Source organism: Anarhichas minor, unplaced genomic scaffold (assembly GCF_050575085.1).
Source record: "Anarhichas minor isolate MPS153535 unplaced genomic scaffold, ASM5057508v1 ptg000013l, whole genome shotgun sequence".
Lineage (NCBI taxonomy): Eukaryota > Metazoa > Chordata > Actinopteri > Perciformes > Anarhichadidae > Anarhichas > Anarhichas minor.
In genome coordinates this window covers 1,629,765-1,652,798 of record NW_027466459.1, presented here as the reverse complement: position 1 = coordinate 1,652,798, position 23,034 = coordinate 1,629,765, and the positions used below count along the sequence as shown (strand labels likewise).

The 23,034-nt window shown below is 42.2% G+C and overlaps 1 long non-coding RNA gene across 1 annotated transcript; it reads left to right on the top strand.

Annotated features, from left to right (window-relative positions):
- Nucleotides 1–14,798: 14,798 nt before the first annotated feature.
- LOC142948820 (uncharacterized) lies at nucleotides 14,799–16,198 on the top strand. The gene is made up of 3 exons (XR_012953581.1): nucleotides 14,799–14,850; nucleotides 15,513–15,593; nucleotides 16,122–16,198. It is a non-coding gene; the product is annotated as an uncharacterized LOC142948820 (long non-coding RNA).
- Nucleotides 16,199–23,034: the final 6,836 nt, after the last annotated feature.

The window sequence follows — 23,034 nt, the reverse complement described above, 5'->3', positions numbered from 1 at the left end:
AATTATTTTTACAGAGTACAGATGTTACTGGGAAGCGAACAGCAGTCCTCCGTGGCCTTCCTGTCATCCTTGGAGATGAGAACATAGACTTCTTCAAGACATGCTTTGTAAGTAGACTCGAGTCAAAAAAGTTGAATTCCACACCACAGGATTCCCAATTTATCTAATGCGTTCCTTCTGTTCATCTTTTGGTATTAGTTACTTCTCTTCCACTCAGCCTGAATCAGTGCTGCTATACTTTCATTTTTGATGCACTGATCACCTATGCCTAATTAGGACCCTTTAAGTAGTATCGACCGTCTTTCCAGTTAGGTCCAGTTGTAGCTCTTGCCCGATGCATAACCCAAATGCCTTCAAGAACCACAAAAACCCCAAACAAATTTCACTGCAATTTCACACTCAAACAGGTATCTGTACACCTCCACTTGTCTGCATGATAGTAGAGGGGTTCTACTAATATCTCCTATTACCAACAAATGTATGAAATGGGGTTAAACACAACAATGTTTTGAACTATCCCTAGTAACATCATCAACATTTATTTCTTTGTCGCTGATGCTCTTGGGCGATGTGCTCGCTATACTGCCACAGGAGGCTCAGGAGTACACCGCCAATGTGGTACAGGTGTGACAGCTGCAAATGGTAGGTCGCTTACCTGTTCAGCCCCCTGTGGTAGTAGCGAGCACATTGCCCAGAAGCAGCAGTGACAATATTTGGATGTTGTCCACAATGTGGATTAAAATCCGTTTTACATGTCGTTTTGGAGTCAGATATTCAGAGCTACTTATGTTTTTTTACTTAAAACCTCAATCTGCAAAGTACTAACTTAAACTCTGAAAATAGTGGACTAAATCGAATAATAGGTCATGGAAAACAAGTATAAAATAGACTCATATGGAAAAACTTTAAGTGCAAGTGCCTCATAATTGTTCAATGCTTAGTATACTGAGATACTTTCCACTTGGGGAGAGATGACAACAAAGCAAGGAGACGAGAGAGACCGACTTCATTCTCTGCTCAGGTAGACATTACTACACTATATCTTTACATAGACAACAGTTATATAAAATATAATGAATGCTACAGACATGTTATATATCGACTTAACAAAGAAAATTCTGGGCAAAAACATCATGTAAGCCATTTTACACACTGCAAACACAATTATACACGAACTAATATAATAGCTGGAAGACGTACCACAATATCAAGTATTTTTTGCCATGACTCGGCGAGTCATGCACTCCGTACAAAGCTGCGAACAAAAAAGCTAACCGCTAACACGGACAACCGATACAGCAAAAAGCACGAGCATTCGACACAGAATCCAGAGATATCTTCCAAATGTCTCTCCTTGAAACCATTACAAATATACAGTCAACAAGCACCACAAAACCAAGCCGCTCCACCACAGAAGAAACCATAAATGCTTCGTACGAATCATGAAGAAAAAGGTTTCATATTCCGTTTTGCCGGCTAAAACACTGTTGCTACGTATTTCCTGTGTTTTTTCAACTGTTTCCTGGTGAAAGGGGTCAGACAAGGCTGGGGGACCGTGGGGGGAAGGGAATTCACTTTCGGCCAATCAGTTTTTACACAGGGCAACGCACGGCGCGTTTCTGTTTTTTTCCGGCAAACGATTCTGTCAATCAAGCCCACGTTACCACCCCTGCATTCCTGAGACTCTGACGCGTCGAACAAGGTGTCTCGAATTGACCAATCATAGGCTGTTATAGCCTCCACATACACACTGGCAGACGAGAATTGATCCGTGGTTCACAGACACAGAGAGGCCTTAGAGAGGCTTCAGGCTCTCAAAATGATGCCAAACTGCTGTATTTGGATTTACTTGTTTGATAAAACAAGTAAAATATATAGTTATATAGTACATAAAAGTACAATGGAACAGCTGGAACAACCCACATACTCAGCTCTGCTGTTCATCCCAGAAATGCATGTTCCTTACAAATGGGGCAGCGTTTGAAAGGTAACTAAACAGGCTTTCCAACGGTATAAAATTCATTGCCAAGAAGCATTGCTACAACAGAAAAATAATCTACCAAACACTAATTTCCGAACTTTTTGTTCGATGTTTAGTTCACTGTGTACACCATGTACTTACCTGCGTAGTGCGTAAATTTTGACAAGATAGTGTTGTCTCATAACGAATACAGCTTATATGCACTCAGTGTTAATGACGATTACCACTGTTAACTAGCTAGCAGTGTTATCGTTTGCAGAACCAAATCATTACAGACTGCTAAATACCCAATTAACAAAACTAATGGCTTCCATTCGACAACAGTATAATGGTACTTAACTTTCATTTGTTGGAGCAACCTCAACTGCTGCTGGAACCTCCCCTTCCAATATGTAGACAAGATGACTACCGTTGAAGATGAGACATGTCGAGCATTCAATACTCAAACTTTTGACCGTTACGAGGACACTGTCCGCGTACTCAGTGCACTGCATTTCCTATACTTGGCAGTGTGTACGCACTTTTGCACTCGGAATGGCAAGTGTGAGTAAAGATGTATGCAAATTGAGACAAACCACTAGTCTTCCTTGTGGTTTGCTTCCTTGTGTGCATCCCTGTCTAACCGTGTTGTCTTGTCCTCCAGGACCATCTTCATCAGTCTGTCTGCCTGCCTGCCTGCTCTCAACCAGCTTCCCATCAGCCACCTCCACAAGCCACACCATTCCCTCTTACTTCAGTCTCTCCAGTCGATATAGCTACCCTTAATCCTCTGCTACAATAAATCTTTTTTATAGTATTCTAATTCAGAGTCTTTGTTTGGATCTATCTGCAAAAACATTAACATATAGTACACGTTAAAGTAGCTATGTTGGTATTATGACAGTGTATTGAAATATGGTTGCAACAGTGATTTGCTCTGTTGTTGTTGTAGTTTATAGTGGTGATGTTGGTTATTATTACAATATTTATGTCACGGCTGAGGCATCAAGGAGTACAAGGACACCAGATTAGGGGAGCCGGAGCCTTGCAACAGATTTAACTGTGATGATGTGTTGTAACCACATTAGTCTTCATCCTGCTGCAACATGGGATTACTGTAGCACCCTAAGGCAAAGTCAGCACCTTAATCATGCTTTTTGTCACAAGCCCAGCAGCGCTAAACTAAGCTATGGCAAGCTCATTATCTCAGAGCTGTCCTTGCAGTAAGCAGCCTGTGCTGGCGCTCAGGCCCTGGGTGACCCTTGGAGGTCAAGAGTCAGCATCCTTCAGTCACAAGAGGGGGTTGGTGGGTATGAGGGCTGAGGAGGGGAGTCTATACAAGGTGTCTGACATGATAAACGTGGACTAAGAGGAACAATCGACAGCAAGGCTAACGACCCTTCTGTGATCTTGATCTATAGTTAAGCGTGAGTTATGAATGGAGAGCAGTAGGACAGACTCGTTCACTTTTAAAGATGAGGATACATAGCAGCATAGCGGCTCTGGGAATGAGCAGCGCAGAACCAAACTAAACCTAAAAAATAAAAAATGACCACCTTCGATGGCTGGTATGTACAGAGTAGGGCCAGGGAACCAAAGGGACAAAATGACTAAAACTGAATTCTGACCATCTCAACATGAAAATAGAGCCACTGAGAAATGTCACTCACTCAATGAACTGTAGTCTCCCTAACTAGACATTGCATTCAATAGCTGACTTCAGAATATGTGAAAAACAGGGTCAGGGGTTATAGTGCTTTAATGTGAGTTTCAGCTCATTGTTTAGCTGTCAGGGCCACAACTTTAGTTCTGGTTCCTCCTCACCGTTCTCACTGAGTTGTTTTCAGCAGCAGCAGGCTGCTGTTTGAGAGAAAAAGCTATAAAAACCCACTGTACACTTCCTGCTCAGCAGCAAACAGTAGACACAGTCAGAGCTTGTAAACATGGTGGAACATTTAGCAACTAAAGAAAAATATATTTTTAGATAGTTAGTAGAATGATAATTAACTGCTCAGCCTGATGTTATACTGATAGGAGGATATAGACGGAAGATGAGCTCTAAAGAAATTAAGCCATTCTGTAGAAAGGAGAATACTCAGATGACAGGGGGGTGAGGGAAAGAAAAGGCAGAGAGAATAGACAGAGGGTTTAGAAGATGGACAGCAAGTTGAGGAAAGAAGTAAGCTGTGTGTGTAGGGGGGGGGGGGGGGGGGTGTCTAAGGGTAGTGGCTCTTGCAGCTGTCATGAGGATCGGGCCTGGGATGCATGTGAACAACTAACCATGAAATCTGCCCTGCATAACCCTGTATTCACACACACACACACACAGAACTTGTGTTTTAACGACTTTTGGGGACATTACATTTACTTACTCGTTTCCCAGAGAATTCCCCTTACCCTAACTATAACTGTTACAAGCCTAACCCTTAGCCCAACCTTAAACCAAGTCTTCATCCTAAAATGTAATGTTTTACGTTATAGGGATGTGCACTTTTAACCCTAGGAAGGGGAGTCCCCACAAAGTGATTGTGTAAACACATTAATGTCCCCACAACGCAGGTAAAACACAAACCAGCCTTTCTGCATCTCTGCAGTGAGCTGTCTAACTTTTGAGTACTTGTATCTGCAGCTGATTGGCTAATGCTGCCTCCTCTCTGTCTCCCTTCTGTGGAGGTCTGAGAGGAGGGAAGAGGATGTGTTCGACTTCATAAACTTCTTCCAGCTCAGTAGTGACGGATGAAATTATTAAGATGCACTATTAAGTGAGCTCATCTCTGCCAGGTGTGTCTGCAACAACCACTGCTGTATAGTGTGATTGAAAGAATATAACCCACATTTGGATCTTCACTCAAACCCCAAAACAAGCAGTGATGTATGCAGGCAATCGTCTTGAAGTCGTCGTATAAGACACGTCAAGCAATGTTTACAGCAGCGCTACAGCAGTGTGTAGTGGTGTTTCTGTCAGCTGTAAGCGGTTAGCTAAACACATCATCCAAATCAATAAAAATGAGCCGCAGAGCAGTGGCCAGGTAGCGTGTGTACTGGTAGTTCCGTTAGCTGTTAGCCAAACACGCTGCAAACTGTTATGCACAGTGAGTAGCAGATATGGGTACGAAGATGCACTCAGCTGTGTAATCACTAGTGGCCCCTACTGGCAGTTAACTGTAGTAAGTGAGGAGTCAGCAGGCAGTCAATGGTGGCTTTGGCTTATAGGTGATGCGGGTTGTCTTCCAATCGAATGATCGGCGGCTCAATCCCAGATCCTCCAGTCCGCATTGTCAAAGTATCCTTGGGCAAGACACTGAACCCCAATGCTGTGCCATCAGTGTATGAATGTGCATGAATGTGAATTAGTTTAGTCCTAATGGACAGGTGGGACCTTGCATGGTAGTGTTACAACCTGGCTCAAAGGCTGCAACATAAGGGAGACAAGAAGAGTTAAAAGTAATAAATAGACGTTTATTTAAAGAACAAATAACTAAACTAAACAAACAAGACAAATAAGCAGCTGTGTCATCGAAAGAAGGAGGCAGAGAAGAGGGGGCCCATCTCTGTTCAGGCGCCGAGTCTTTATACTTGGCACTCCCACCAGGCTCAGGTGTGTCCCATCAGCTGACGAGCAACAACCTGAAAGACAGAAACAGAAACAGGACACAGACCCCTAGTGGAAGGGAGGGGTCATCACACCCCCCTCCATAAAAACGGTGTTTCCACCAGGAATACCGACAAACTACATCAATTTCAAATTTACAGAATTCATACACACAGGTTGTAAGTGCATCCCCCAGCCCTCCAACCAATATCCACTCTGCAACTCCAACATGTGGAGAAACATCTACAAGTGAGAGCAGTGAAGGAAGGAAGGCCAGAGAGTCTACACCAGGGGTCTTCAACTAAAATTCCAAAAGGTCCAGATTGAGAAAATCTCCTCGGGCAAAGGTCCGAAACATTACAATAATATCCAACTTGCGCTATTTAGTGGCATATATACATATATATATACATATATTCAAGAAGTCTAGTAGTAACAACGTCTCTGTGTCGTCAACAACTGTCAAATCAAATAAAGAAAGTACACATCAATTATATTTTAACAATTATTATTCTCAGTTTTCAAATTTAACTGGATGGATTATAAATAATACATAGAAATACATAAATACATGTTCTTTTCATTTCAAGTAAAATAAGGGCTGGATTAAAGAATAACTGACATAACAGAAAGCTTTTGAAAAATGTGCATCTTAATAAAATAAAGTAATTCATTTTAGAAAAATGAATTTCACTGAATTGTCCTGCAGCTTTAAATTCAGTTCATTCAGGTATGAAGTGATGTCAATACAAAAAGCCACAATATTATATTTTTGTCATCTAAAAAGAGAAATTAGTGAGCATGGACTTTATCTGTGGTTATTAAACCACTTGTTTCAGCTCTATTCTCTCTGTTAACATCCTTGTTGTGAAGTGAATTAACGCGTTAGGATTCTATGGGGTCCGCGGTAGTTTAGTCTTTATTTGACATTATGTGACAATACATTAAGGTCCTTGAAGGTATGACTGTTGGTAGTTGTAATTAGTTTAGTAAAAAAACATGTGATCAGGTCTTCTTACTGCCTCCCCCAAACTCCTGTCCTGTTGAGACAGACAGGACAAACAGAGAAAAAAAGTAGTATACAAATTGTATAAATGTATTTATATAGATACATACCTATATATACATTCATATACTGTATGTATATATATCCAAATCAATAGGTTATATGGGTTGCTATCATTCTAAACAGTACAATGCATATTATCCATATTTACAATTTGCATTCCTTCAGTCTGCATGAAAGTGTGTATCGTTGCCATGGCAACAAGTACCAACTGATGTTAGCCTACATTAGCTTGCTAATAAAAACGAGTAGCCATACTATTACAATTCGGCCTTTTTTTACTAAACCATTGTTCTGTGCGCATTTGTGAGTCTTTCTGTGTGCATTTGCAATTATTGAGACTGATCTGACCCCATAGGATTCTGATCATATTGAGCTCTTAGGTTTATTTTCTGTGTCTTCATTTCAGATGTGAGTGGGTACGTTTGTTCAAAGGAGTTGTGCTTTGCCTCGTGCGCTTCATTTGCCGCTTTTATCAATAGTACGGTTTCTGAACATATGAGACATGTTGGTTCCAACTTCCTGTGGGAAGAATTAACATATAAGATTCTGTTCATTCATGCTTATAAATTCTGTTCTCTCTGAACACGTTTCTCTTTTTGGAGAACATCATGCGAGATAACTTCTCTGATCAGCGCTATATTCCTGCTCTTCTTTCTATTTCCTCGTCTCTCCCCCGTGTGTCATGGTGTGTATACATCTCATCTCACTCGAATCAGGAAACATGTGAGAATACCCATATTTGATTGGCTGAGCTGCATCACGTGATGTGATTTACAACGCATTGGTCGGCGTGTTTCCTGCACCGCTGAACAAGTGCCGTAGCGGCTGAATAAGTTGCGCCGGTTAAAGTATAAACTGGCTCTGTAATATATAGATTTCAAAATTATCTATCAGTTTGAGATTCTGGGTCTGGATGCAACTGCGTCTGGGTCCGGACCGTGGTCCGCCAGTTGGGGACCCCTGGTCTACACAGTAATATGGAACAGCAGATGATTGAAAAACAAGTTTATAGGAGGGCAACAAGTGGTGAACACAAAGAACTGGGATTTCCATAAATCCCAACAACCAAAAAGCACAGAACCGAACTACCATAAGCGCTAATCCGAAGTAGCATCCAAAAGGTTCCTATGAAAAAGGCTCACTAACCAACCAAATCGTCTGCAGATGCACAGCGCAAAGAGGCAACTCAACTACAACTCAGCTCACACCAACCAAGGCATGAACTGTAGTGCTTATGTTCCCAAAGGTAACAGGCCAAGCTAACAACTTGCCTGCCACCGCACAACAACGAACAGTTGTGAGGAATTTAAGTTTTTAAGCTCCTAATTATGGAAGTTGTATGTTACAATGTATTTCCTTAAGGAAGTTTAGACCAAGAGGTGTGTTTGAGTGCCTGTAAGAGTGGGGGTTTGAGGAGTGTGTTGGAAGCGGGGGGTTGGAAAGTGGCTGGGTGAGGTGTGAAGTTTAGGACAATGGATCAACGGCCCAGGAGGGGGGCTTGTTGGACTTCAGCCGATCAATGAGCTGATCGATGAGCTGAGGAATGTAACATTGGGGGGACAAAGGGTTTAAAGCTCTGGGGGATTTCAGATCTTCTGCTGGCAACCGAGGAGGCAGACCAGCCTTCTGGGTGGCTCGGATTGGATCTCACATTTCATTTTATATATAGGTTTGTTTTGTTATTAGTAGTGTGATTCGGTTTGTAACTGTTTGTATCTGTTTTTATGCTTCTTGGATAATAAATCCATTTGATTTTTACTTTAACCCGCTGTTGTGTTTTGGAGGCGATTGAGAGCACATGGCTGCAAGGGGGGGCGATTTCTCCCTGTGTCCAAAAGTTATGGCCTTAACACAGTTCACCACATCCCTCCTTTAACTACGAACTTGCTTACCCTATGAACCATTTTTACCTACCGCACACTGTGCAGCAGCAGTCTTCAGGTTAAATACCTGCAAGGTAACTGGGTCCAATACCCAGACACCCAACAGGCTGTGCAATGCTCTCAGTCCAGAATTACCCAGAAACATCCAGAACTTGACTATCATCACAAAAAACGCAGTTAGCGGGAAACACCAGAAACTATTGTTTTCCTTAGTAAAGCCAGGAACAGCGAACGCGTCAAGCCTCAGACCAACAGCATCCAACTTAAATCTGACAACAGCACTCCAAAAACTCCTCCACAGAAGCCATAACAGAGGAAACAAACTTTGACTGCCCGAACACACAAAACCCAAGCAGATCCATACAGAATTTAACTAACACACTTACAGCAGGAACAGCCCATACACAGCTAACATCACTGCAGCTCCATATTTCTGACTGCCTAACCAGGACTAAGTAATCTCCCCCTAGTCTTCAGGTGCTACTTGTGGTGGGTACTTACGCACTAAAACCCACGGACTCGGTAAAGCAAGCATGAACTGGCCACCCACCTGCAGCCTCGGACGTGCCCCAGAGACAACTGCTCTAACCGCTTTCATCACCACACTATCAAACCCCCCCAACAAACTCCAAAGGGATTCCGCTCTTCAACCTAACTGGGACATACCAGCAAAAGTTGAATCACTGTTCTAAAGGATCAAAATAATAATAATAATAATATTAATTACAAGAAAAAAAAAAAAAACGGCCTAATCCCGTTTCTTTAAGAAATCGCAACAGTGCCCTGCAGCTCTCATGCCATTCTTTGTCCACTGCAAGAACTCCCTCCAAACTTCACCTCCGTTCCAACTGACAGTTTTTGCTTCAAGATGTTCCTGAATTGTATCTTCGACACTTTAGGATAACATGCTCCATGTCTTCAGCAACATTACAAACAGTGCACTTATCTGAGTCCATTTTTGCCATTAAATACAGAGTTGAGTTAAGTCCTGTATGTCCGAATGATAACCTTGATAATATGACCTCCTCTCTTCTATACTTCCCTTCGTATGTCTTCACATTTATGGATTTCTGAATGTTATAATGTCTTCCTTTGTTGTCCCACTTCTTCTGCCATAAATCCCGTACTGCCTCTCTTATTAATGCTTTAGCTTCCCCCTTTCCAAAAGGAATATTCAATATCTCCTCTTCTTTTAGTGTTAGTGCTCTCTTTGCAATCATATCTGCTCTCTTATTGTCCTCCACACCTACATGAGCAGGAACCAGCTAAATTGAACATGTATTCCCAGTCTTTGAAGTCTCAACATTATCAGAGATATTTCCATCACTAAATCCTCTCTTACTGTTTGTTTTGACTTTAGGCTGTTTAAAGCTGCAGCAGAATCTGAACAGATGACCACTCTCTCAGGCCGGACCTCTTCTACCCATTGCAGTCCCAATATTATTATTGCAATCATTTTAGTATAAATATGCAGATAGTTATAATAATTATTGTTGATGTACTATACTTGAGTCTGATATCCAATGTCATTGAAGTTTCTTTCCATCCACTTTTTCTTCTGTTCCATCAGTGTTAAATCCACATTGTGAACTGGTAATGTCCAAGGGGGAACATTTCCCCACATTACATTGGGCCCATACTCTAACCCATTTAGACCGTATTCTTTGAATATTGTACTGATTGTCCAACCAAACTCTTTGCCTTTAAGTTGGGTGTATTCCCAACATTCACACAGCACATTTTGTTGCGGGAAGTTTCTCTCCAGATTCTTTTAGCTTCACCTAATATGCCAGAGCTAGTTGTGGACGTCTTAAGCTTAATGGCAGTTTGCCAGCTTCCACCAGAAGTGTGTTGTTTGGGGTAGATTTAATTGCACCCATGCTAAGTCTTAGAGCTCTGAACTGGCTCCCTGTAGCATTTAGGATCCACTTGAAATGATCACTCTCTCTTACAGAGCATTACACGGCCAGGCTCCTACATATGTGACTAAATTACTTCACCCTTATTCACCCGCCCGCGCTCTCAGGTCAAACATGTTAAAGTATCTGTCTGTCCCACGCACTTGCCTTAAGACCCGTGGTGACCGAGCGTTTGAGGCAGTAGCACCAGTGTTGCCAACTTGGCGACTTTCTCGCTGAATCTGGCGACTTTCCAAACCCTCATGGCGACTTTGTTTGTCAAAAGCTACTAGCGACAAATCTAGCTACTTTTTCTGGTGTTGTTGGAGACTTTTCTGGTGTTTTGACTCTGACGTGAAAGCACGTACCGTTCGGCACGCGGAACCTGCCGTGAACGAGCAGCGGGTGCTGCCGTGAGCCCCTCCGCCGCCCCAAAGCACTCAAAGGCAGTTAGTCTCACAGTAGCCCCTCGCGCAGCAGTCCCAGCTGCAGAAAGAGGAGACCCACATTCTCTGTGTCCAGACTGCAAATGAATCGCGCATGCGCAAAGCCGCCGCTGTTCCCGCCTCTCTCCTACAGCGCTTATTACAATTATGCAAATTAGGCGATGACGTCATTTAGCGACTTCTTGCGACTTTTAGGACAGCCAATAGCTACTTTCCTTACTGAGGAGTTGGCAACACTGAGTAGCACCGAGGTTTTGGAATGCTCTGCCTGCACCCTACGTTTCTCAGATTCTGTGAATTCATTCCAGAATCAGTTCAAGACACACCTGTTTAGACTGGCATTTGACTAAAAACTCATGTCCTAGGCCTGCTTTTAAACCATGTTTTAATTTGGTACTTTGTGTGTATTTAAATTATTGGCCCTTATATGGTCACGTTGTGTTGTTTATGTTTGTAATTCTGCCCTGTTAAGCACTTTGTGACTTATGTCTGTAAAAAGCGCTTTATAAATAAATCTTACTTACTAATGTTTCTAATGTACTCTTGGCAGCTGCTCCATACACCATACTTCCATAATCTATACATGATCGTATAATTGTCACGGGAGTTCACGGGTAGGACCCAAACGCAAGACCACAGGAGACAGAGTCCGATATAACAGATTTTATTTTGCCCGAATAAAGAGGACAGGAAGGTGTGGAGCCCGTGGTCTGACACCGGAGGGTACGCAGATCGACCAGTACTCTACACCCGTAGCAGAGAGGAGAGAGATTAGTCCGGGAAGATACAACGGGGTTCAATTTACGGAACGGCGGTGGAGGCTACCGAGGCAGAAGACAATACAGACTGACAACCCAGGCCTGCAAGACCAGGGTTGATATGCTGCCGGGTAACGAGCCAGATTGTCCGCAGCTGTGCATCCATCAGGGCGGTGGCAATGGGAGGTGTCTGGAGGCAGGCCCGAGAAAACAACACCAAGCACATGGCATAACAAAACAAACAGGGGAATGACAGACACATGAGGAGAGGATATTGGGGGGGAAACAGAGGTTAACACACAATGGGTCAGACAGGGATCCTGACAATAATGGCCCTATAGATAACCATTAGTGACCGTTTATCTGCTCCCCATTCATATCCAGAAACTGCTCTCATAACATTGATCACCTTTTTACATTTAGTTTCAATATGCTTAATATGAGTTCTCCACAAACATCTTTCATCAAACCATAACCCTAAATATTTAAACTTGGTCACCCTCTCATACTTTGTCCATATAATTGAAGATGAGTATTGTTTATATTTCTCTTTCTGGTAAATAGCATGTAGCAAGACTTAGCAACAGACATCTTAAACCCCCAGTCATACGACCTCTTTTCAACATTAAATATAGCCTTTTGGATGCTACATGTCTAATATTTTTTCCCCTTTTCCATATTGCTCCATCATCAGCATAGTGAGACTATGAGCCAATATCTCTGCCAATATCCATAAAAACATAATAATAAATAATATAGGGCTAATAACACTGCCTTGAGGAATCCCATTAACAATAGTGAATTCATCTGACAGAGCATCTCCAACTTTTACCTTGAATGATCGACTAGACAAGAAATCCAATACCCAGTTATACATCCTTTCACCAATACCCATTTTATACATTTTAATCAATAGGCCCTCTCTCCACATGGAGTCATATGCTTTCTCTATATCAAAATAAACTATAGCCAGAATCTCCTTCATATTTATTGCTTTCTCTGCCTCGTTACTAACTTTTATTTAAGCGTCAAGTGTCGCTCTACCGTTACGAAAGCCATTCTGGGATTTATTTAGCAAGCCCATTTGTTCTAAAAAATAAGTTAATCTGCGCGTGATTATCTTTTCCATCCACTTGCACAAGTGACATGTCAGCAGTGGTGGACCATCAGGGCCAGCAAAGCCTTCTCTGCTGGCCTAAACAGAATCACAAAGTTATAGCTATTTTTAGTGCTGGGCAAGTTAACGCGTTATTATCGCGTTAACGCATTAATTAATTAACGCCGACAATTACATTATCGCGCGTTAACGCAGTTTTTTATTTATTTATTATTAAGCGACATTTTTAACACAAGAACCAGGCAGCAAGCAGTAAACAGCTGTGTTCGTGTGGCGTCACTTCCTTCTCCCCCTGGGTCCGGAACCCCTCCTACACTCCGTCACCGTCCTTCACTCTTGTCTCACAAACACACACACACACACGAGTGCGATGTCTCGTTACAGATCAAACGTGACTGTTGTGAAGTGGAGCTTCTAGTGAGGAACAAGACACGTCTTGTTTGAACAGAACACTTTACTGTCTGAACTGCAGTATTACAGTGTTACAGTGAACACAACGCGCTCTTGCACCCGACATGTGGTTTTCTAGTATCAACATTGTTAGCGTCAAGAACACGTACCATTCTACTTCCTGTCTCTTCAAAGTAAAAGCACTTCCGTTTTCATGCTCTTCACAATAAAAGTAAATCATGCAATCAAACAATTTACAACAGTGACAATATTAAAATACATATTGTCGAGTTTTTATAGTGTTTTGTTTGTAATATGTATAATAACCATCATTTAGTTATCGCTACTGAGAATAAAAAAAGAAGTACATATGTTTGCAGTTTTCAAGGTGTATATTTAAATTGCATCTCTTACACACATGAAGATAAAGTTATGAACACCGGCTGAATATCTATTATCAGAATCATTATAACTGTGTTATAACTGCTACTGTGTAAAGGGAATACTGCTGTTAAAAATAACCTTATTTGTTTAAAGTGTTTACAAACCAAATGTTATTGCACTTTTGTTCATATAGCAGTACTTTCAAGATAAAAGTGCACAATACACTACTTTTGAATTCATTATTGAACTTTGCCATAACAATGCGATTAATCGCAAAAAATCCATGCGATTAATCGCGATTAAATATTTGAATCGTTGCCCAGCACTAGCTATTTTATAAGTTAACACTACATGTATTCAAATTATTTTTCCCATTAGCTTATTTTCTCATTGTACTGCTCCTGTCTTCCTCAGTTGCTCTGCTTCCAGCACAGCTTGTTTTAAGTAGAGCTTTTATCCAATCAGATTTCAGCCCTATGTTTCTAGGTAAGAAGAGAGGCCTGAGGCCCTTGAGGTAGATTTTGCAGATTAAAGTAAATGGGGACGATATTGTTGATTGTCATAGTGTTCAACCAGTCAGCTCTTTAGTTAGACATGTTGGGCGTATTGTTTGACATGTCAAGGTGGCCTACAAGTACGTCAGCATTAACGTGCGGTGTGATTGGTCCGTGGGCTAGCATGACAGTTTTGACACTGAAGCAGCTAGCAGAAGTTAGTCGTAGTAGTAAGAGTTCCTACTCTACGGGTCCGTGTACGTTTTAGTCATCTGTTTTACCGTTAATTCGGAAAAACCAAAATACGGAAATACCATGGTATTCTCGTTTTTCGTTTCAAACCAAGAACGGGAAAACGGAAATGGGCGGTCGTATTTCCGTTTTTGGTTCTGAATTCAAAAACGGAAAAACCAAGAACCAAAGTCAAATAAGGTCCGTGTACGTTTTAGTCATCTGTTTTACCGTTAATTCGGAAAAACCAAAATACCATGGTATTCTTGTTTTTCGTTTCAAACCAAAAACGGAATAACCAAAGTCAAATAACGAGCCGTATTTCGTTTTTGCAAATCCCTTTTTTGTTTTTTCCTTTAAAACGAGACGCAGAGCACAACAGGTAACCCGGAAAGAAAAATATTTCAAAATAAAAGTAAAGGCGATATAATGACCGTATGCAAGAAATGAATACATTAATTAATTAATTAATCTGGGCCGATGGGAGTGCGTTAGCATCAGTAGTTGACTACATGCTGTTTAATATTCATTTATCTATGTACACAGCAATAATCAACTTTTCGATTAATCGGTGCATTGATGCAATACAGTTCGTGCACTGCTGTCTGTCCACAGGTCTCAGTTTTCGGTAAGTAAGCAATTTATAACCATATGTGTGTTGTATTTGTTCTAAAACAGAGTTTTCTTTACACTTTAAAACAGTGTTTGATAGAAAAAATCATTTAGCTGACTATCAATTTTGTGTTTGCTACTTTAGCTAACGTCACATCAGCTAACGTTAGCTTAGTTGCTACTTTAGCTAACATCACAACAGCTAGCTTAGTTGTGTAGTAACATAATGTGAAGGTGATATGTATGTTAACATTAAGCTAACATGATATTGCTTGGTTAATGTTACCGTCTCTCATAATGTAAACTGAACGGCGTGACACCGTAACGTTAACGTTGTATTTCAGCAGCAAGCTGCCGTTCAGTCAACACAATGACGCTGAGTCATTACAGAGCAACAGCAGAAGTTCACTTTGTGCAAGTCTTAAGTCTGAGTTCACCAGAAGCAGGCTTCAGTAAAGTGAAGGTAATCACCAGGTTGTGCTTTATGAGAATAACTATAAGTAAAGGTAGTAGGGTCATGTAAGCAGAACTAAGATAATTAATTATTCCATTAAGAGAATGTATAATGAAGTCAGTGTATATTTTAAGGTCACCATAGGTCCTATATATATTCTAAACATTTTTTGTAATTATTGATGTTTTGAGGGATATTTCAACAAGTGTAATCCTTTTATACAGGCGACAAGTGCTTTCAAGGGCGGCCATCCTCTAGGCATCCAACTTGAGGAAGATGATGGGCATCTCATTCTGAAGTATATGGTAAGTCAATGTAACCAGCCACATGTACTGTTTTGTATTACAGAAAATATTTTAAGATCCTAATATCACTAATAGTTATAACAAGTCATTGCGACAGCACAAAAAACTCAGTTCACACCTGTTGAATAGGTATAGAACATGTCTGTGATTTTTAGAAAGGAAAACAATGCTGAACTTTTTTGCTTTAACTTGTCATTGTGAAGTAAATGTTGATTGCTCAGTGTAAGGGCTATAGAAAAATGACACCACGTTCCTTTTGTCTTCCCCAGCATCGTCTGCTGTTCAAGTTCAAATGTGTCAGAAATAAAGTGATGGGATTTACTAGGTTACATGTGTCACACATCAGTCATGTGAATTAGTAGAGAGTGGGAACCTCCACACCATAGAGGGATGTACAGACTACTAGCAGTGTTTTAAATAATGAAGCACATTGTATTCATATGTGAATAAGGTCTATTAATTCCTAATAGGTAGGGAGAGATCTTCCAACTGTATATTAATGTGTTCCATTGATTCTCTCATATACAGCACGCCTTGGCTGGCAGCACAGTGACGGTTTCAAAGAGGGCCTTCCTGCGGCTTAATCGATCATGACCCTTTTTTGCCAGGAGCTGGCTGCTCTGGTGTTCACAAAGGAGGTCCTTGCACTGTCCACCCTGACTGGGAAGTCAAGACCTCCTAAAAGACAACTGGACGTTGCCAAAGTGCAGGCCATAACAGGTAGGTAATTGTCTTGAGTCGTATGTAGACAATTTAAAGCTTCTGTGATTTATAAAGCAGCAGGATCACATGTTCAACACACTACCCGTGATGAAATATATGTTTGACCTGCACTGGTAAGAATATTGGCATATCATATTGATATAGTTCCTCAATATTAATCCTGATTTACTGTTCAAAAAATAATATTGGTTCAACAGGACTTCCTGTGTGGTCAAAATAGAAGAAAATGTTGTATGAATATGCTGTGTGACATCATTTCTCGTCTCGTCTCTTCTCTTAACAGATACTGTTATTCAAGAGTTTCCGCAGACGAGTGCCTCGGACGTGCGAGCGGTCATCAGACGGAAGTGTAACAACGAGCAGTTCAACCAAAAGAAAGGAACATAATGTGGAGCATGTTTGTGTTTCTATTTAGTGAGCGAGAGTCTGCAGCGGTGCAATTTGTTTTGATGGTTCTGTGTTGTTTTAATTTGAAACATGGTCATTCTGTTTTGTTTAGTAATACATGTACCATATAAACTTAAATCAGAATTTTTTTGCTCTCTGTTAAGTATATGTTTGTTATATTTCTCGAAAATGCACTATATTACATTTATTTGAAAGTGTTTAAAGATTTAATTTGCAAATTGTTAGACGTACAATGTTTGTATATTTTATATATTTGCAAATAGTACAATTATTGGCAATGTATTTGCAATGTACTATTATATATATATATATAATATATTAAGAATATATTTGAAATTCAATAAATGTTTTTGAACTTTTTATTATTGTTGAATCTTATTGTTCAAAACAAGATCAATTACATCAGATATTGTTAATATTTAGGCCAACACAATGTACTCAGGCAAAATGTGACCTTTGACCTTCGTGATGATAGAGCAAATTAATGCAATTTACAACGAAAGAGGAAACTAATATTGTATCTCACTAGAAACATTCCTTTTTCCTACAAAATTACATTCCAATATCATTAAACTGCAATTTCGAGGGACATGTTTTTCTCTCATATCGCGGTCGCAGTTTTCAACAGCCCTCCTCCCACAGCAGTCTTCTGCAGACCAGTGTTATTGAATGGGAACTTAATTTTACGAGACAGTGTCATGCTGGTGTGTCCAACATGCTAAATAGCTGGTAGTCTGTTGTATTGGTTCCCAACTCAATTCATCCTGACGGTCTGCATCCGCCTACAGCTCCAGAGATCAATCTGAGGGATCACGAGACCGGTAACATGGCAGCAAAGAAGAAAAGAGAACCAATTAATCTGGTTTTTGCTCTTGTCTTTTGAGATTAGGGAACACAAATGAAAACATTCTAGAGTCAAACTTTCTGTAACTCAATGGCATTAAAACTGAAGTCATTTTATTTGGACTACAGCATTTAACCCACATATGGGTCCAACCTGAAAGCTCTTCTTAACAAGAAGAAAGCAGCTTTCAGGTCTGGGGACAGGGACGAGCTCAGGAGAGTCCAGCGCGACCTGAAGTTGATGATCAGAGAGTGCAAGGACACCTACAGGAGGAAGCTGGAGGCCAAACTCCAGCAGAACAACGTGAAGGAGGTGTGGACGGGGATGAAGCAGATTACCGGCTTCAAGGTTGGAGGCAGACAACCAGGGGGCTCCCTGGAGAGGGCAAACAAGCTAAACTCTTTCTTCAATAGGTTTAGCTCAGAGCCCTCATCTATGTCCTCCACACACCACACCTCCCAAACACCACCACCTCCCCCTCTGTCCCCCCTGGTGAGCTGCATGGACTCAGAGCCCTCCACTTCAAAGGGCTCTGCCACCACCGACACTATGACCCCCCTCCCCTCTCTGTGACGACTGGCCAGGTTAGGAGACAGCTGGAGAGACTCCACCAAGGCAAGGCTGCTGGACCTGATGGCATCAGCCCCAGGGTCCTGAAGACCTGCGCCAGCCAGCTGTCTGTTGTCCTGCAACACCTCTTCAACCTGAGCCTGAAGCAGGAGGAAGTCCCGGTGCTGTGGAAGACGTCGTGCCTGGTTCCTGTACCAAAGAAGACGACACCATCTGGCCTCAATGACTACCGACCAGTTGCCCTCACATCTCATGTGATGAAGGTGCTGGAGAGGCTGGTCTTGGCCCACCTCCGGCCGCAGGTGAAATCCTCACTGGACCCTCTGCAATTTGCATACCAGCCTCATGTGGGAGTGGACGACGCCATCATCTACCTGCTGCAACGAGCTCAGTCACACCTGGATGGATCCGGTGGCTCTGTGAGAATCACTTTCTTTGATTTCTCCAGTGCATTCAACACCATCCAACCAGTGCTGCTGAGTGAGAAGCTGCGGGTGGTGGGGGTTAACGCGTCCACTGTCTCCTGGATCACTGACTACCTCACGGGCAGACCACAGTTTGTCCGACTGGGCAGTGTGCTGTTTGATGGGGTGGTCAGTGATACTGGAGCCTCACAGGGAACTGTTCTGTCTCCCTTCCTGCTCACCTTGTACACCACTGACTTCCAGTACAACTCTGTGTCATGCCACCTGCAGAAGTTCTCTGATGACTCTGCAGTGGTCGGGTGTATAAGGAACAGACGGGAGGAGGAGTACAGGGCAGTAGTGGATGACTTTGTGGAGTGGGCCGGTAGATATCACCTGCGTCTGAACGTGGCCAAGACCAGAGAGATGGTGGTCGACTTCAGGAGGAAGACGACGGCTCCACAACCGCTGAGAGTTCTGGGAGAGGATGTGGACATGGTGGAGGAGTACAAGTACCTGGGTGTCTCCATCGACAGCAGACTGAACTGGCAGACCAACATCAACGCTGTGTACAAGAAGGGGATGAGTCGACTCTTCTTCTTGAGGAAACTTCGATCCTTCAACGTGTGCAGCAAGATGTTGGAGATGTTCTACCAGTCTGTTGTGGCCAGTGCACTTTACTTCTGTAGTCTGCTGGGGGAGCAGCATTGGAGCCGGAGACACCAACAGACTTAACAAACTTGTTAAGAAGGCCGGTTCCATCATTGGCTGCAAACAAGACAATCTGGAAGAGGTGGTGGAGAGGAGGACACTGAAGAAACTATTATCCATATTGGATAACCCGGACCACCCTCTCCACCACCTACTGCAGGGACAGCGGAGCACTTTCTCCAACAGACTGATCCAGCTCCGCTGTCACAAGGAAAGATACAGGAGAAGATTCCTGCCCTCTGCAATAACACTTTACAATAAATCACCTCTGGCCAAATCATCCTCCACATAATTACACACTGCTTCACTGTTGTTTGCTGGGGTTGATTTTTGCACAACTGTTATTCACCTAGTTAGTTCATTTAACACTATTCTATTTCATTGTATATATTGTGCATTTTTTAATACTTAATATTTTTGGTGACTCTGTTACTTTGCTTCTTGGTGTGTCTTGCTGCTATGTTGAGTTCTTAAATGACACAAATATAACATGTAAATACATGATGTATACAACTAATGCAAATTAACCATAAACATCAAATATCAGATGAAATAATCAGCATTAAATACATCTGTATCAATAACCTAAAGGCACAGGTAAATATGACTAAATCTATGGTTTAAATACACTTATACATTTAAACATCTACTGGTAAAAATGGTAAACACTTTGACTTTGCATCTACTTCACGTTCACTAAATCAACAGCACAATACGGTGGAAAAATAAATATCAGTGCCTACAACTCTGAACACGAAAATGACTTTGATTAAACTATACAGTATCACGAACTGTATTGCATCAAACAATGCACCGATTAATCGAAAAGTTGATTATTGCTGTGTACATAGATAAATGAATATTAAACAGCATGTAGTCAACTACTGATGCTAATGCACTCCCATCGGCAAAACGACACCATAGCACGACAGGACACTTACAAGCTACGGTGCTTTTTAAAACTTTAGCTGAGACCCGAGTGGATCTAGGTCCGTGTACGTTTTAGTCATCTGTTTTACCGTTAATTCGGAAAAACCAAAATATGGAAATACCATGGTATTCTCGTTTTTCGTTTCAAACCAAGAACGGGAAACCGGAAATGGGCGGTCGTATTTCCGTTTTTGGTTCTGATTTCAAAAACGGAAAAACCAAGAACCAAAGTCAAATAAGGTCCGTGTACGTTTTAGTCATCTGTTTTACCGTTAATTCGGAAAAACCAAAATATGGAAATACCATGGTATTCTCGTTTTTCGTTTCAAACCAAAAACGGAAAAACCAAAGTCAAATAACGAGCCGTATTTCGTTTTTGCAAATCCCTTTTTTGTTTTTTCCTTTAAAACGAGACGCAGAGCACAACAGGTAACCCGGAAAGAAGAATATTTCAAAATAAAAGTGAAGACGATATAATGACCGTAAGCAAGAAATTAATACATTAATTAATTAATTAATCTGGGCCGATGGGAGTGCGTTAGCATCAGTAGTTGACTACATGCTGTTTAATATTCATTTACCTATGTACACAGCAATAATTAAGTTTTCGATTAATCGGTGCATTGTTTGATGCAATACAGTTCTTGATATAATTTAATCAAAGTCATTTTCGTGTTCACAGAGCACTGATATTTATTTTTCCACCGTATTGTGCTGTTGATTTAGTGAACGTGAAGTAGATGCAAAGTCAAAGTGTTTGCCATTTTTACCAGTAGATGACAGTATAAGTGTATTTAAACCATAGATTTAGTCATATTTACCTGTGCCTTTAGGTTATTGATACAGATGTATTTAATGCTGATTATTTCATCTGATATTTGATGTTTATGGTTAATTTGCATTAGTTGTATACATCATGTATTTACATGTTATATTTGTGTCATTTAAGAACTCAACATAAGCAGCAAGACACACCAAGAAGCAAAGTAACAGAGTAACCAAAAATATTAAGTATTAAAAAATGCACAGTATATACAATGAAATAGAATAGTGTTAAATGAACTAACTAGGTGAATAACAGTAGTGCAAAAATCAACCCCAGCAAACAACAGTGAAGCAGTGTGTAGTTATGTGGAGGATGATCTGGCCAGAGGTGATTTATTGTAAAGTGTTATTGCAGAGGGCAGGAATGCTCTCCTGTATCTTTCCTTGTGACAGCGGAGCTGGATCAGTCTGTTGGAGAAAGTGCTCCGCTGTCCCTGCAGTAGGTGGTGGAGAGGGTGGTCCGGGTTATCCAATATGGATAATAGTTTCTTCAGTGTCCTCCTCTCCACCACCTCTTCCAGATAGTCTTGTTTGCAGCCAATGATGGAACCGGCCTTCTTAACAAGTTTGTTAAGTCTGTTGGTGTCTCCGGCTCCAATGCTGCTCCCCCAGCAGACTACGGCGAAGTACAGTGCACTGGCCACAACAGACTGGTAGAACATCTCCAGCATCTGGCACACGTTGAAGGATTGAGGAAGTTTCCTCAAGAAAAAGAGTCGACTCATCCCCTTCTTGTACAGAGTTGTTGTACTGGCAGACCAACATCAACGCTGTGTTGATGTTGGTCTGCCAGTTCAGTCTGCTGTCGATGGAGACACCCAAGTACTTGTACTCCTCCACCATGTCCACGTCCTCTCCCAGAACTCTCAGCGGTTGTGGAGCCGTCGTCTTCATCCTGAAGTCGACCAACATCTCTCTGGTCTTGGCCACGTTCAGATGCAGGTGATTTCTACCGGCCCACTCCACAAAGTCATCCACTACTGTCCTGTACTCCTCCTCCCGTCCGTCCCTTATACACCCGACCACTGCAGAGTCATCAGAGAACTTCCGCAGATGGCATGACACAGAGTTGTACTGGAAGTCAGTGGTGTACAAGGTGAGCAGGAAGGGAGACAGAACAGTTCCCTGTGAGGCTCCAGTATCACTGACCACCCCATCAAACAGCACACTGCCCAGTCGGACAAACTGTGATCTGCCCGTGAGGTAGTCAGTGATCCAGGAGACATTGGACGCGTTAACCCCCACCACCCGCAGCTTCTCACTCAGCAGCACTGGTTGGATGGTGTTGAATGCACTGGAGAAATCAAAGAAAGTGATTCTCACAGAGCCACCGGATCCATCCAGGTGTGACTGAGCTCGTTGCAGCAGGTAGATGATGGCGTCGTCCACTCCCACATGAGGCTGGTATGCAAATTGCAGAGGGTCCAGTGAGGATTTCACCTGCGGCCGGAGGTGGGCCAAGACCAGCCTCTCCAGCACCTTCATCACATGAGATGTGAGGGCAACTGGTCGGTAGTCATTGAGGCCAGATGGTGTTGTCTTCTTTGGTACAGGAACCAGGCACAACGTCTTCCACAGCACCGGGACTTCCTCCTGCTTCAGGCTCAGGTTGAAGAGGTGTTGCAGGACAACAGACAGCTGGCTGGCGCAGGTCTTCAGGACCCTGGGGCTGATGCCATCAGGTCCAGCAGCCTTGCCTTGGTGGAGTCTCTCCAGCTGTCTCCTAACCTGGCCAGTCGTCTCAGAGAGGGGGGGGGGGTCATAGTGTCGGTGGTGGCAGAGCCCTTTGAAGTGGAGGGCTCTGAGTCCATGCAGCTCACCAGGGGGGACAGAGGGGGAGGTGTTTGGGAGGTGTGGTGTGTGGAGGACATAGATGAGGGCTCTGAGCTAAACCTATTGAAGAAAGAGTTTAGCTTGTTGGCCCTCTCCAGGGAGCCCCCTGGTTGTCTGCCTCCAACCTTGAAGCCGGTAATCTGCTTCATCCCCGTCCACACCTCCTTCACGTTGTTCTGCTGGAGTTTGGCCT